Source organism: Ambystoma mexicanum, chromosome 2q (genome assembly GCF_040938575.1).
Source record: "Ambystoma mexicanum isolate Mex_15411 chromosome 2q, UKY_AmexF1_1, whole genome shotgun sequence".
NCBI lineage: Eukaryota > Metazoa > Chordata > Amphibia > Caudata > Ambystomatidae > Ambystoma > Ambystoma mexicanum.
The window spans coordinates 793,518,256-793,533,393 of record NC_090924.1 but is presented as its reverse complement, the minus strand read 5'-3'; positions in this window follow the sequence as shown (position 1 = coordinate 793,533,393).

Sequence of the window (15,138 nt, the reverse complement as noted above, 5' to 3'; positions counted from 1 at the left end):
TTCCCTGAGATGCTATCACTCCACCGGCCAAAAAATAGTGCCCTTAAAGAGGCATAACATTCAGTAGTTAAAGGATGAATATACCAGCCAACCTGTTTTCCCCATGTTGCGGTAAGTGAGACCATATACAGCAGTTCGTCCTATTCAAAATGGCATGAGTTGCATTCATTATTAACAGTAATGTATTATTATGATAGCTCTGCCTATGTTTGGAGTCCCTCGGAGATAAAGTGTGCAGGTGCATGAAAGGTGTAGACATAGTAGGAACATTCTCAGTAGGCAAAACATTTTCAAGTGGGCGCACATCTTCCATATACAAAAAACCGAAAGCAATCAGTACAGTGAGAATGGTTAATACAATTATGAGAAAACAATACATCCTCACAGACCATGTATTTGATCGTCCAATGTCTTTGTTGGCCACACAGTCATTTGTTTGTTCTGCGCGAGTAGAGACAATAACAGACATTGTTCCTTGAAGCTCTTCTCCAAAAAGATTCCTGCGAAAAACTCCGTAGTCTGTTTGCTGGTGATTTCCTGATCACATGTTTTCTTAGTCTTTCCCAATGCCCAGCCACCTACTTTTCTTCAAATGCAAAAAGTGTGGCAGAGGACAAGCTCTGCAGTTGTTCCCCTGTGGACACAGCTGTGTTGTGCAGTAAGTCTAGCTCTGTGGTCACAGATTGTACCTTGTGACTCCTTGTACTGTGTGATCTGCGGACAGTGTGTCGTTGCTTCCTGATGGAAGTGATGAATTGGCAACAGAACCAGACAAAGGTGCAAAAGGATCTGTAGAAGAGTTTGGAGACAAAGCCGCAATTTCTCCAGGCCCCGCGGGCTCAGGAAGTGTCTCTGCAACACCCTCAATGCTGCTCAATGCTGATCGATCGTTGGGAACAGAGCAAGTAAATTTCTCCTTGTCTTCTCTGTCATGTGGCAAAGGGAAAGGTATCCTCTTGACATGCGTCGTGTGTATCCAATGTCTCTTTCCAGCTTCTCGTACGACAGTCTGTGTGGCCAATAGGACCTGGAAAGGCCCTCTCCAACGCGGTCCGAGACTGGATGTTCTCTCAAATGACTTTGTGAGCACCCAGTCGCCGGGTCGAATTCTGTGACCTGGCGCCTCGTATTTAACTGGGAGGGCTTCTCGCACCTGTTGATAAATCAAATACAGATTTTGAGTTAACCGTTCACAATACTCAGAAAGAAGTAAGTGCTCCACATCTCTTAAATATCTGAGTTTGGGCAGATTCCAAATGTCAGCTGGCCTCCCAATAATAATTTCATGAGGGGAGAGCCCATTCCTAGTCTGTGGAGTCGTGCGCATTGAAAGGAGAGCTATTGGTAAGGCGTCCGGCCATTTCAAATTGGTGCCGGCGCAAACTTTGGCGATTTTATTTTTTATAATACCACTGTGGCGTTCTACAAGCCCAGCACTTTGAGCGTGTCTAGCCGAATGTAACCGTTTATCGATCTGTAATCCCGCGCATAAGTGCAGAATAACAGCAGCGATAAAATGTGGACCATTATCCGACCAGATGACCCTCGGCAAACCAAACCTAGGAAAATATTCCTTAAGCATGGTTTTCACCGTTGTCATTGCTCTGGCATCTTTCACAGGGAAGGCTTCAACCCATTTACTAAAAGCACAAATAACTACCAAAACGTATTTAAAATTGTTACAACGCTCCATTTCAATAAAGTCAAAGTGGATTACCTCAATAGGAACAGAAGGTGGACCAAAACTACCCCTTGGTGTTGATGTACCCTTCCCCACATTGTGCTGTAGACAGATCATACAACTCTGGACAAAACGCTCAGCAGTTTTCAGGATGTTAACATTTACCCAAACAGATTCTAATATTTTGCAAATTTTCCTAGCACATATGTGAGTGGGGCCATAAGCCATTTAGATCATCATAGTGACATATGCATTTGGCAACATCCGTTTTGCCTCTGAGTTATCCACCCAACACTCATCATCATCCAACCTCGCCAAGCCCTCAGCCCATAGTTTAGTTTCTTCTACAGTGGCATCGGCTTGGATACTTTTTATGGAATCAATTCCTCCATCTATAGTACAGATATTTGTGGTTTCCCTTGTAGTATACATTTCTGAATAGAGATCAGTAGCAGTCTGTTTGGCTATCTGGTCAGCAAAAGCGTTCCCTTTTCCTACATCGTCTATGATTTTCTGATGTGCTGTGCATTTCATTAATGCTAACTGAGTGCGAAGTGCAAGCGCTGAGAGTAGCTCAACTCTCAAGATGTCATATTCAATATTTGTTCCATGTGAGGTCAAGAAACCTCGTTCTGCCCAAAGTCTACCGAAGTTGTGAACCACCCCAAAGGCGTACTGAATGTCAGTGTATATATATTCACTGTAAGCCCTTCGGAAAGTTCACAAGCTCGAGTCTTATGGGGGCCCACCAGATGCAAGCTGTCCCTGGTCACACTGACTCTGCTGTACAAGGAGGGAGGGGTGCAGTTACCGGATCTGGAGAGATACTATATTGCAGCACAACTCAGCTTTGTGACCAAGTGGCTCGCAGATGAGTTCATGACAGAAACAGCGCTGCTGAAACATTTAGTGGCACCAGCGCACCTAAAAGAAATACTGTGGGTCCCACTGGGGTGCTTGGGCAATGTCCCAATGATAGTAGAACTGGGCAGGCAGGTATGGAACAGGGCCCAGAGGCTACTGGTGCGCAGACAACCTGTAAGAACAAAGAAATATCGAGGCTGAGTACCACAAATGAAATACACCAATCAATGTCTGAAAAGAATCACAGGTCTTTTATTCCGTACAGTTTACAAAGAAACACAGATAGCTATCTTGCTCTCAATACCCTGCAACGTATACCCACCTGACAAAGAGAGGTGAGAGAGTGCTGGCCGTCTAAACATTTGTGCTTTTATACAATTTTGAATAATATTGTCCAGCCCCTCTTCACGTTAATAATCTGTGGTCTTGAGTTCGAGCCTAGTTCACATACAGCTTATACAATAATATGCAAAAGGATTACACAGGTTTGCGTTTCCATGAAGGCACAATGGTGGTGTATGTTCTCGGATCCCGCAGTAAGCCTTGTTCTACATTTCTGCACAATGCAGTTCGGCCTGAGTATACACTTGAGGATTGTTCTTCATTGTCCCAACGTGTATGCAAGGATGAGTCTTATGTGTGCAGGCAATACTCAGATGACAGTTCAAATGGAGCGCAAGGTCTCTTTACCTAGTCTAAACAGTCGGCTCTCGGACAGCCTAAACATTAACAGGACTCAAAGGTTGGGAGGCTTGGTTGCAAGTTGAAAACACAGTCCACCATATTAGAACAGAGAATCGTACAAACAGAAATCAAAATGGCGGATGAATCCTAAAATGGCGGCGAAGTCGATCCAAATTCGGAACTTTGCACCGCGGATTTCCTCGTAAAGCGACTAGGCTTAGGCCAACATTAATCACAAAGGGGGCACTTTACATTTACCGTTTCACAAACCCTCCTTTTGGCCTAAGCCAAGAGCTTTACTAGAAATGGTCTATTTACTCATAACTACACGTTTCAATGTCCATGCATCCTGAATCGAATTCATCAGATATATCAATCGCCATTAGGTCTTTCTCAGTAATATCCTTTTCACAAATACGTTAGTCATATTCTCAGGTGCATGTACCTTTGGTCCTAGTGTTAGTACTGTTTGCACGCAACATCTCACTAGTATTGAACATATGGCAGGAAGACATTGTATGCAACAATAACAAAACAGCAAAATGCCAAGGATTATCAATAAGACAGAGAGAAGCTTCCATCCCCAAGACCGTAAAGTGTCCCAAAACCAAGTAGTAAGATCCCAGTTTCCCTCGGGAACGTGCACTTCTGAACTTAGGCCATGCAGATTTTGTATTGCCTCAAATATGGTTGGGGAGGAATCTGGTGCGAAAACGCAACAAGCGGACCCCACTAATTTGCATACTCCACCACGCTCAGCCAAGATGATGTCTAACACCATCCGGTTTTGTAGTACCGCTAATCTAATTGCCTTTTGTTCTAGAGTCATGTTATAGAGTATGTCAGTGGTCCGGTTGATGGTTCTCCCCAGTACTCTTGCTAGTCTCCTAATATCCTCGGAATTCATAATCTGTCCCCAAAATGGTACAAAAGATTTTGCTACATCACCCAGAACTTATGAAGGAGTATCACCATTCTCGTCCAGCCTTGGACGAGCCCTAGAGATTTCACTGGTACTGGCTACATATACCCCTGGTAGTAGAATTCCTAAATAACAAGTTCCCTGCCAATCCCTAGGTAACCATGGAAAAGCCTCATTACCGCAAACGAAGTAGACAGGTTCGCCTACATACAAAGGTCTGTTCTCACTGGTCAGGTTTGCAACGTTGGTACAACCCCCGAAATCGCCCATTGGATGAGTACCATTCCTTTGTATGCAGAAAGAAACAGATTTGGGGCTATGATTAACAGTATAAGAAGGTGGTGTGGCATCCCTGTTGCCTACAGGTGCCATCTTGAAAGAAATGAGTGATTGGAAAGGTTGGGCAGTCTATCAGAAGGCCTAATAGAAGCAACATTGAGCTTGCTCCTATTTGCAAAGAGTGAACATCCCAAAGGCGTTAGGACTCACCTTTCAAATTCAGTCAAATTCGTCCCGTCAAAATTCCCTGAGATGCTATCACTCCACCGGCCAAAGAATGGTGCCCTTAAAGAGGCATAACATTCAGTAGTTAAAGGCAAAGGATGAATATAACAGCAAACCTGTTTTTCCCATGTTGCGGTAAGTGAAACCATATACAGCAGTTCGTCCTATTCAAAATCGCATGAGTTGCATTCATTATTAACAGTAATGTATTATTATGATAGCCCTGACTATGTTGGGAGTCCCTCAGAGATAAAGTGTGCAGGTGTATGAAAGGTGTAGACATAATAGGAACATTCTCAGTAGGCAAAACATTTTCAAGTGGGCGCACATCTTCCATATACCAAAATCCGAAAGCAATCAGTACAGTGAGAATGGTTAATACAATTATGAGAAAACAATACATCCTCACAGACCATGTATTTGATCGTCCAATGTCTTTGTTGGCCACACAGTCACTTGTTTGTTCTGCGCGAGTAGAGACAATAACAGACATTGGGCCTCATTACATGGATGGCAGTAAGGGTTTACCGGTACCGGTATTTTACCGGTACCGGTAAATCCTTACCGCCTTACTACGAGGTCCCTTTGCGGGTTGGGGAATTTAATGCCTGGTTTTTGCAGGCGTTAAAAACCAACCCACAAAGAGACCAGTGGAGCTAATTACGGTACCGCAATTTGCGGTACCGTAATTAGCGCCTTCCCCATTCCCATAGAGCCCTATGGGGCAAAAATGGTAATGGGGTATGGCAATGGTGGAAGGGGGAATTACCGCCCCGCCAACCCTGGAATAGGGCAGTAATTCCCCTTTCCACCAAGGCGGTGCCAGTATTTTACCGGCATGAACCATGGCGCTAATAGTGCCATGGTTCACCGCCATCCGTGTAATGAGGCCCATTGTTCCTTGAAGCTCTTCTCCGAAAAGATTCCTGCGAAAAACTCTGTAGTCTGTTTGCTGGTGATCTCCTGATCACATGTTTTCTTAGTCTTTCCCAATGCCCAGCCACCTACTTTTCTTCAAATGCAAAAAGTGTGGCGGAGGACAAGCTCTGCAGTTGTTCCCCTGTGGACACAGCTGTGTTGTGCAGTAAGTCTAGCTCTGTGGTCACAGATTGTACCTTGTGACTCCTTTTACTGTGTGATCTGCGGACAGTGTGTTGTTGCTTCCTGATGGAAGTGATGAATTGGCAACAGAACCAGACAAAGGTGCAAAAGGATCTGTAGAAGAGTTTGGAGACAAAGCCGCAATTTCCCCAGGCCCCGCAGGCTCACGAAGTGTCTCCTCAACACCCTCAATGCTGCTCAATGCTGATCGATCGTTGGGAACAGAGCAAGTAAGTTTCTCCTTGTCTTCTCTGTCATGTGGCAAAGGGAAAGGTATCCTCTTGACATGCGTCGTGTGTATCCAATGTCTCTTTCCAGCTACTCGTACGGCAGTCTGTGTGGCCAATAGGACCTGGAAAGGCCCTCTCCAACGCGGTCCGAGACTGGATGTTCTCTCAAATGACTTTGTGAGCACCCAGTCGCCGGGTCGAATTCTGTGACCTGGCCCCTCGTATTTAACTGGGAGGGCTTCTCGCACCTGTTGATAAATCAAATACAGATTTTGAGTTAACCGTTCACAATACTCAGAAAGAAGTAAGTGCTCCACATCTCTTAAATATCTGAGTTTGGGCAGATTCCAAATGTTAGCTGGCCTCCCAATAATAATTTCAGGAGGGGAGAGCCCAGTCCTAGTCTGTGGAGTCGTGCGCATTGAAAGGAGAGCTATTGGTAAGGCGTCCGGCCATTTCAAATTGGTGCCGGCGCAAACTTTGGCGATTTTATTTTTTATAATACCACTGTGGCGTTCTACAAGTCCAGCACTTTGAGCGCGTCTAGCCGAATGGAACCGTTTATCTATCTGTAATCCCACGCATACTTGCAGAATAACAGCAGCGATAAAATGTGGACCATTATCCGACCAGATGATCCTCGGCAAACCAAACCTAGGAAAATATTCCTTAAGCATGGTTTTCACCGTTGTCATTGCTCTGGCATCTTTCACAGGGAATGCTTCAACCCATTTACTAAAAGCACAAATAACTACCAAAACGTATTTAAAATTGTTGCAGCACTCCATTTCAATAAAGTCAAAGTGGATTACCTCAAAAGGAACAGAAGGTGGACCAAAACTACCCCTTGGTGTCGATGTACCCTTCCCCACATTGTGCTGTAGACAGATCATACAACTCTGGACAAAATGCTCAGCAGTTTTCAGGATGTTAAAATTACCCAAACAGATTCTAACATTTTGCAAATTTTTCTAGCACATATGTGAGTGGGGCCATGAGCCATTGAAATCATCATAGTGACATATGCATCTGGCAACATCCATTTTGCCTCTGAGTTATCCACCCAACACTCATCGTCATCCAACCTCGCCAAGCCCTCAGCCCATTGTTTAGTTTCTTCTAGAGTGGCATCGGCTTGGATACTTTTTATGGAATCAATTCCTCCATCTATAGTACAGATATTTGTGGTTTCCCTTGTAGTATACATTTCTGAATAGAGATCAGTAGCAGTCTGTTTGGCTATCTAGTCAGCAAAAGCGTTCCCTTTTCCTACATTGTCTATGATTTTCTGATGTGCCACGCATTTCATAATCGCTAACTGAGTGGGAAGTGCAAGCGCTGAGAGTAGCTGAACTATCAAGGTGCCATATTGAATCTTTGTTCCATGTGATGTCAAGAAACCTCGTTCTGCCCATAGTCTACCGAAGTTGTGAACCACCCCAAAGGCATACTGACTCTCAGTATATATATTCACTCTAAGCCCTTTGACACAAGCTCGAGTCAATGCAATAATCTCTGTGGCCTGCGCGGAGTTGTGAGAAATTCTTTTGGTTTCCACAATCGTGCTTAGTGTACTGTTGGCATAAGCAGCGGTGGATGTACCATCCGGAAGTTTGAAACAGGAGCCATCCCAAAACAACCCCCTTGTGGATCGTTCAAAGGTGTATCTTTCAAATCAATCCTGCCTTTAGTTTCTTGTTCTGTGGTAAAAAGGCAGTCGTTTGACGTTTCGTCACTTCAAGCGATATCTTGCGGAAGAGGTAACAATTCAGCCGGATTTAATACACAACATTGTTTAATTTGGATATGCGCTGCAAACAAGCTCAATTCATATCTTGTTAATCATGCGGAAGTAAGATGTGTTTGTGTTCTGTTTAATAGAATGTCTACAGAGTGAGGTACCAACAAGGTTAAAGCATGGCCTAGGACCATACCCTCGCTCTGTTTTACAGACGCAGCAGCGACAGCTCTCAGACATCTTGGCAAAGTGCATGCAACAGGATCAAGGGTGGAGGAAAAGTAACCGCACGGCCTATTCTTCCCCCATGTTCCTGCGTTAACACAGCCAAAGCACATCCATCACATCCATGCACATACAACTCAAAGGCCTTTTCGTAATTTGGTGTGCCCATAACCGGTGCTGGACACAGTGCGGTCTTAAGCAGATCCAAAGCTTTCTGGTGTTCCAAGTTCCACAGCAATGGCAAACAAATGCCCTTCTTTGTCAAAGCCAACATTGGTTTAATCACTAGTGAAAAGTTTGGGATCCACTGTCTACAGTAAGAAGCCATTCCTATCAAGGCTCTGACTTCCTTCTGTGTATTTGAGACAGACAAGTTATAAATGATTTGAATTCGTTCAGGTGTCCATCTTCTTTCCTCCTTTGACAGGAGATAGCCTAAATAGGCGACCTCCTGTCGACAATATTGAAACTTTTTCAGTGAAGCTTTATGTCCATGTTTTGCTAAATGAATAAGTACTAACACAGTGCCTTCCTTACAAGCACTTCCTGAATCTGCAGCCAAAATAAGATTCTCGACATACTGAAGCAATATACAAGTAGTAGGCAACTCAAGTGTGGCAAGCTGCTCTTTCAAAGCCCTACTGTAAATGCTCGGACTTTCCGTGTACCCTTGTGGCGCACAGGTGAATGTAAACGAGCGTCCTCCTAGGGTGAACGCGAACAAGTATCTGCTATCCTCGTGTATAGGAATGCTAAAGAAGGCATTCTTAAGATCCACAATGGTAAAATGTGTAGCAGAAGCTGGAATCATCGTCAATATTGTCGTTACATCAGGCACAATTGGAAATTGTGGAGCAACAATCTTATTGATGGCGGGTAAATCGATAATAAAACTAAAAGGAATTGCATTATCCCCTTTTTTATACACTGGTAAAATCGGACTATTGCACAAACTTCCTGCAATTTCTTCAATTATCCCACAGTGTACAAAATCAGAAACTATACACTTCAAAGCTTGCTCACCATCAACTGAAATCTTATATTGTGCAATTCATGGCAACTTAACTCCAGGTTTTAAAACGATTTTGACAGGTTCAATTTGTAAAATACCAACATCATTGTCATTAATTGCCCATACACACTCCGGAACATCACTAAATTCTGGCGGCAAAGGTCTAGTCAGAAACTGTGAGGAAGAAAATTGCTGTGGTGAAATCGTCAAACGCACTCCATTCAAAGAACAAAGAACAATAAATTACTGCATTTAATTCCTTCAACAGATTCAACCCCAACTAATTCTCTCCACAGTTTGTTGTCAAAAGAAATGGACAGTGATCCGTGAATGGACCCAATGAAATCGGTACCGGCAAAGAAACCAGACTAACCACTGGCATACCGAAAAACCCTACAGAAACGTTAGTCTGCCCTGACAGTGGAATGTCTGGAACCCGTGAATGATCAATGGGACACTTCTGTGCTCCTGTATCTATCAAAAATAGATGTTTCCTATTTCCCACCATAATTTCAACGTAGGGACCTTTCTGATTAACGGGAATAGGCATTGGTTCCAGACCCTGCTTCGGGCTGTTCTAACGGAACAATATATCATCAAAGGGAAGATCCTCAGAAAGATAGGCAGTAGAAGGGCTATCAAAAATATGTTTGCTATCTACATTAGATTGCTGGTTATCTTGCGAAAAAGACTGGGAATTCTGAGCAAACTGGCTTCTACCAAGGTCCCCTACCCCAGGGCGGCCTCTGGGTCGTCTACCCATGACACCATGGGCCTCTTTACACGGTAGGCGGTGAGCCATAGCGCTATTAGTGCCATGGCTCATGCCGGTAAAATACTGGCACCGCCTTGGCTGAAAGGGGATTTACCGCCCCATTCCAAGGTTGGAGGGGCGGTAAATCCCCCTTCCACCATTGCCCTTCCCCATTCCCATTTCTGCCCCATAGGGCTCTATGGGAATGGGGAAGGCGCTAATTACGGCACCGCAATTTTGCGGTGCCGTAATTAGCTCCGAGGTCCCTTAGCGGGTTGGATTTTAACGCCTGCAAAAAGCAGGCGTTAAATCCCCCAACCCGCAAAGGGACCTCGTAGTAAGGCGGTAAGGATTTACCGGTACCGGTATTTTACCGGTACCGGTAAATCCTTACCGCCATCCGTGTAATGAGGCCTCATGTGTGTTATTTGATCTCTGCTGCAGGATCGGGCATTGTGCTTGCCAATGACCCTCTTGTCTGCAATAAGCACTGACTATATGTGTCATATACTTCTACGGGAGATATCGACATGTCTGAAATCCATCTAAGCGCATCTCTAATGCAAATTTGTGTTTCTTCACTCATCGACTTACAAGGAGGAAGGAACCGTTTCTGTACAAAAATAGCATTCAAGCTATCACCGTCTATTTCATCATTCCGTAACCTTTCTAACTCCCTTATAAACTCAAATACCCTCTCAACGTGCTCATGTACTTTCTCCGCAGTATCTCTTGAATATGCTAAAATATTCAGATCCCTTAACCCTTGTGGGATATATACATCATTCAGTCTGTTCCACATTACAGATAAATGGATTCCCATCCCTTCAATAAAGACATTTTTCTCGGGAAAACTATCTAGATTAGAGAGCGTAGCAAAAATGTCAGATTGTTCACCTTTCTCCATATACTGTCCAGCCCATGCATTCAGGTCTCACTTTCTTTCTTTAGAAACTGTATTACGAGTTACAATTTTTGAATCAGCACCCTTATCAACTACAAGCAGAACAGAACCAATTGGAAGAGAAAATGTAGGCAAATCTTGTACAGTAGGTAATGAAGGTGCCATTACTGGTGTTGAAGACAAATCTACTGCTATCACAACAACGGGAAAAGATGGAGGTATAGGTGGAAGAACAATAATAGGAACCGGAGCAATATCTGGCGGCGGAGAAACAGTAGGAAAAATAACGGGAAGAGTAGGAATTACTACGGGAGATGGAACGACAGCAGGAAGAGGTAAGGCAACAGGAATATGTACATAAGGTGGAGGTGCAGTAGCATCAGGCCTCAATTCATTTAAAAGCTTATCAATCAATTCATCTGATGCATGAAAATCTTTAGATGGATATATTTTCTGTATACTAAGTTGAAAAGCCCTATCCATGTTTCTAACTGACTCTGACTGTTTTTGCTGATCATACAATAACGCTTTCTCTGTGTTTGACATATATCGGCGTGCATGTTTCGCTCTACTTTTAAGCTACTGCATAGCTTCTTTTTTCCAATTTTGTAATATATCAAATGCTGCAGGTCTAGCTTTCTTCTTTAAAAAAAGATACTAAATTCTAAAAAAGATTCTAAATATTCTATACGAGAAATCTCAAAGCTACCATTGATTGGCCACTGAAGCTCGGAAGCATGTCTAGTTTGCAAGTGCCAAATATCGTTAAACACTATACTACCAATGCCGTACTTACAGTACATGGTACATGCCGGCACCCCTCCTGTGGTGCCGGACGGCCACATTCCAAAGATTGTCTGTCTCTGCGGAATAACGCCCTGAAACAGGCAGACAATTTCCCAGGCATGTCAGATTACTGGTGTTACCTGGTCAATAATTGTGCTCGCGAGGACAATACTACAAATCATATATCAGGATACTTAGGAATCGGGGCACGACTCACCTGATTCAAAGGACTAAGGGAGGTCTGATCGGATTACTAAGGACAACAAAGGACCCTTGTGGTTGGTGATTTTGGCAAAACTGCCTGCCTCGATATATGGACCCTCGTCAAGATGCCGCCTCGGACCGCAAGCTCACCGTCTGGGGATTGGGTTGTGCAGTACTGCTGAGGTGTCGTGTCTCATCCAAGAAGGGGCCCCCTTTCTCGCCTTCCGATCCCAGTCCGATAGCCGCGTCAACTTTTCAAAGGTGGCATCAATCTTGAGGGTCCCTATTCGGGCACCATCTGTAAGAACAAAGAAATATCGAAGCTGAGTACCACAATTGAAATACACCAATCACGAGCTGAAAAGATTCACAGGTCTTTTATTCTGTACAGTTTACAAAGAAACACAGATAGCTATCTGGCTCTCAAAACCCTGCATTGTATACCAGCCTGACAAAGAGAGGTGGGACAGTGCTGGACGTCTAAACATTTGTGCTTTTATACAATTTTAAATAATATTGTCCAGCCCCTCTTTACGTTAATAATGTGTGGTCTATAGTTCATGCCTAGTTCTCATACAGCTTATACAATAATATGCAAAAGGATTACACAGGTTTGCGTTTCCATGAAGGCACAATGGTGGTATATGTTCTCGGCTCCCGCAGTAAGCCTTGTTCTACATTCTGCACAATGCAATTTGGCCTGAGTATACACTCAAGGTTTGTTCTTCATTATCCCAATGTTTATACAAGGATGAGTCTTATGTCTGCAGGCAATACTAAGATGACAGTTCATATGGAGTGCAAGGTCTCTTTACCTAGTCTAAACAGTCGGCTCTCGGACAGCCTAAACATTAACAGGACTCAAAGGTCAGGAGGCTTGGTTGCAAGTTGAAAACACAGTCCACCATTTTAGAACAGAGAATCGTACAAACAGAAATCAAAATGGTGGATGAATCCTAAAATGGTGGCGAAGTCGATCCAAATTCGGAACTTTGCAATGCGGTTTTCCTCGTAAAGCGACTAGGCTTAGGCCAACATTAATCACAAAGGAGGCACTTTACATTTACTGTTTCAAAACCCTTACTCACCTGAAAACTCGATTGCAGCTGATGTCTGTAAGGTCAAGCCAGACCTAACAAGCGCACGGCACTGGGAGGGACAAAGCATTTATACCTGGGGTGATATGTACAAAGACGGCGTCTTTAGGGAGTTTGAATCTTTGTGCGAAAAAGGAGTGCCCAGTGGGCAATTCTTATGGTATTAGAGGACCAGGAGGGTAGCAAAAGGGCAATGGGAGAGCTGGCCAGAAGAACCCCTGGCAGACTCCCTGCTGATGCTGATGCACAATCTGGGGGAGGGTTGGATGTTGGTGTCCCGACTATATGGTCAGCTGTTAGATAGACCTAACCCTAAGAGCGAAACACTGAAAAGGGATGGGAAGCAGACCTAGCAAGAGACATAACTGAAAGAGAATGGGAAAGGATATTAATTTACCCCTGAGAGGTGTCTAGAAACGCCAGATTTAGACTAATACAGTTAAATATCTTGTACCGAACATACATGACACAAGACAGAATAGCCAAATTCAGTAGCAAAACATGCCCACTATGCCCTTAGTGTGGTTCAAGTGAAGCAGAGATGCTACACATGTTCTGGGGTGCCTGAAGATACAACACTTCTGGGCCAGAATAGAGAAAGCCTGCAGAAAGACTGGGATAGTGAAATATGACTGTACACCAAAAGAATGCTTGCTAGGCGCTTACCCAAGAATAATCAAATTTAGGCATGTTGTTAAATTTATGGACATGGTATGCATATTAGCAAAAAAGGTCCATTGCGATGGCATGGAAAACACCGGCGGGCCCACAATACATCAGACGGCTAAACGAATTAGAACACTGGGCAGAGACAGAAATCAGAGTGTGGGGAGACGGGGTGTCCAAGGTGGGGGGTGATGCAAGTCCTGCATATGAGGGCTGGAGAACACTGATCAGGTATATGTTCCACCCACATAATGATAAACCACAGTGAATACACAAGGGATACACTTGAGACAGTCGCAACAAGATATGGAATAATTGATTGACACAGGACCAACCACATTCCTGACCTTTAAGACTAAGCTCCATATGACACATGCTACATCTGCACGCTTCGCTACATAATTTGACTTGATCACAAAATGCAATTTCAAATGTAAAGATGGTTTGTTGTTATTACAGTTTTGTTTGTTGTGAATTTATGGTTATTATAATCATTAGCAGTAAGTGGTAATTAAGATGCGATTAACAACATAAATGCCAATGAAAATATTTTAAAATAAATAAGAGTAACAGTCACAACCAATCCAGGATGCAAGCAAACCTACATTCGATTTTCAAAAGCAATGCAGGATGTAAGCAAACATACATTTGATTTCAAACTAACAGTCACAAAACAATGCAGGATGTGTGCACTCCCAAATACGACTTTCAGCTAACAGTCACAAACAATGCAGGATGTGAGCACACCTAAATTTGATTTTAAGCTAACAGTCACAAAACAATGCAGCATGTGAGCACACCTAAATTTGGTTTTAAGCTAACAGTTACAAAACAATGCAGGATGTGAGCACACCTAAATTTGATTTTAAGCTAACAATCTCAAAACAATGCAGGGTGGAAATACTCCTAAATTCAGTTATTTAAGAAGTATTGCAGCACAGCAATATAAGTGGAAGCAGTGGAAGTGAGAGCTCAGGAAGTGAAGACAATGTAAGGGTTTTTGACCATGAAGTATAGGGGAGAGGTACCAGCAGGGATGCATCAGTAAGAATGTCAGGAGCGGCACAGGTACAGAGTCAGGGAATAACTGAGGCAGGTAAATGGAGCAAACAGTCAGCCCTCACTTTATAGCAGAGAAAGGAGGCCATAGTCCAAGGGTGACTGTTGCAAGTGACCAGGAGCCTGGCACATTCCTTGCCTGTTAAAAAAGAGTGGGGGGGACAAGCCAAGCCCAGTCAGGCACAGGCAGGAGCCTTAGGAGTGGGGCTCTGCCAATCATTCCTTGCCTGTTAAAAAAGAGTGGGGGGGACAAGCCAAGCCCAGTCAGGCACAGGCAGGAGCCTTAGGAGTGGGGCTCTGCCAATCATAGGCCCTTATCAAACAAACAGCAAGGCACTCTGGTGCTCTCGTGGAGGCCGGCCATCTTGGAGTGGCATACACAAAGGCCTTTATACTAGGAGACCAGTGGCCCCCAGAAATTCAGGCGCTACAGGTAAAATTACAATGCTGCAAAGGTGACATTAGTACTACCTAGGTGACATTATGTATGTTGTTTCCTTGTTTTGTGTATGCCAAATGCGTTGTGCCCTCCTGCTCCAGTGCGCCTGACACCTCATGTCATGCCGCCAGTAACACGGGCCTCTGAGGGTGACATCCGCCATGAGCAGGCTTGCAGATCTGCCTCCGCAGGGCTCTCTCTTGTCAATGTAGCCACATGGTGCCAATCCCATCCACTGCATCTTCCTGTCTATCTGTTACAACGGTCA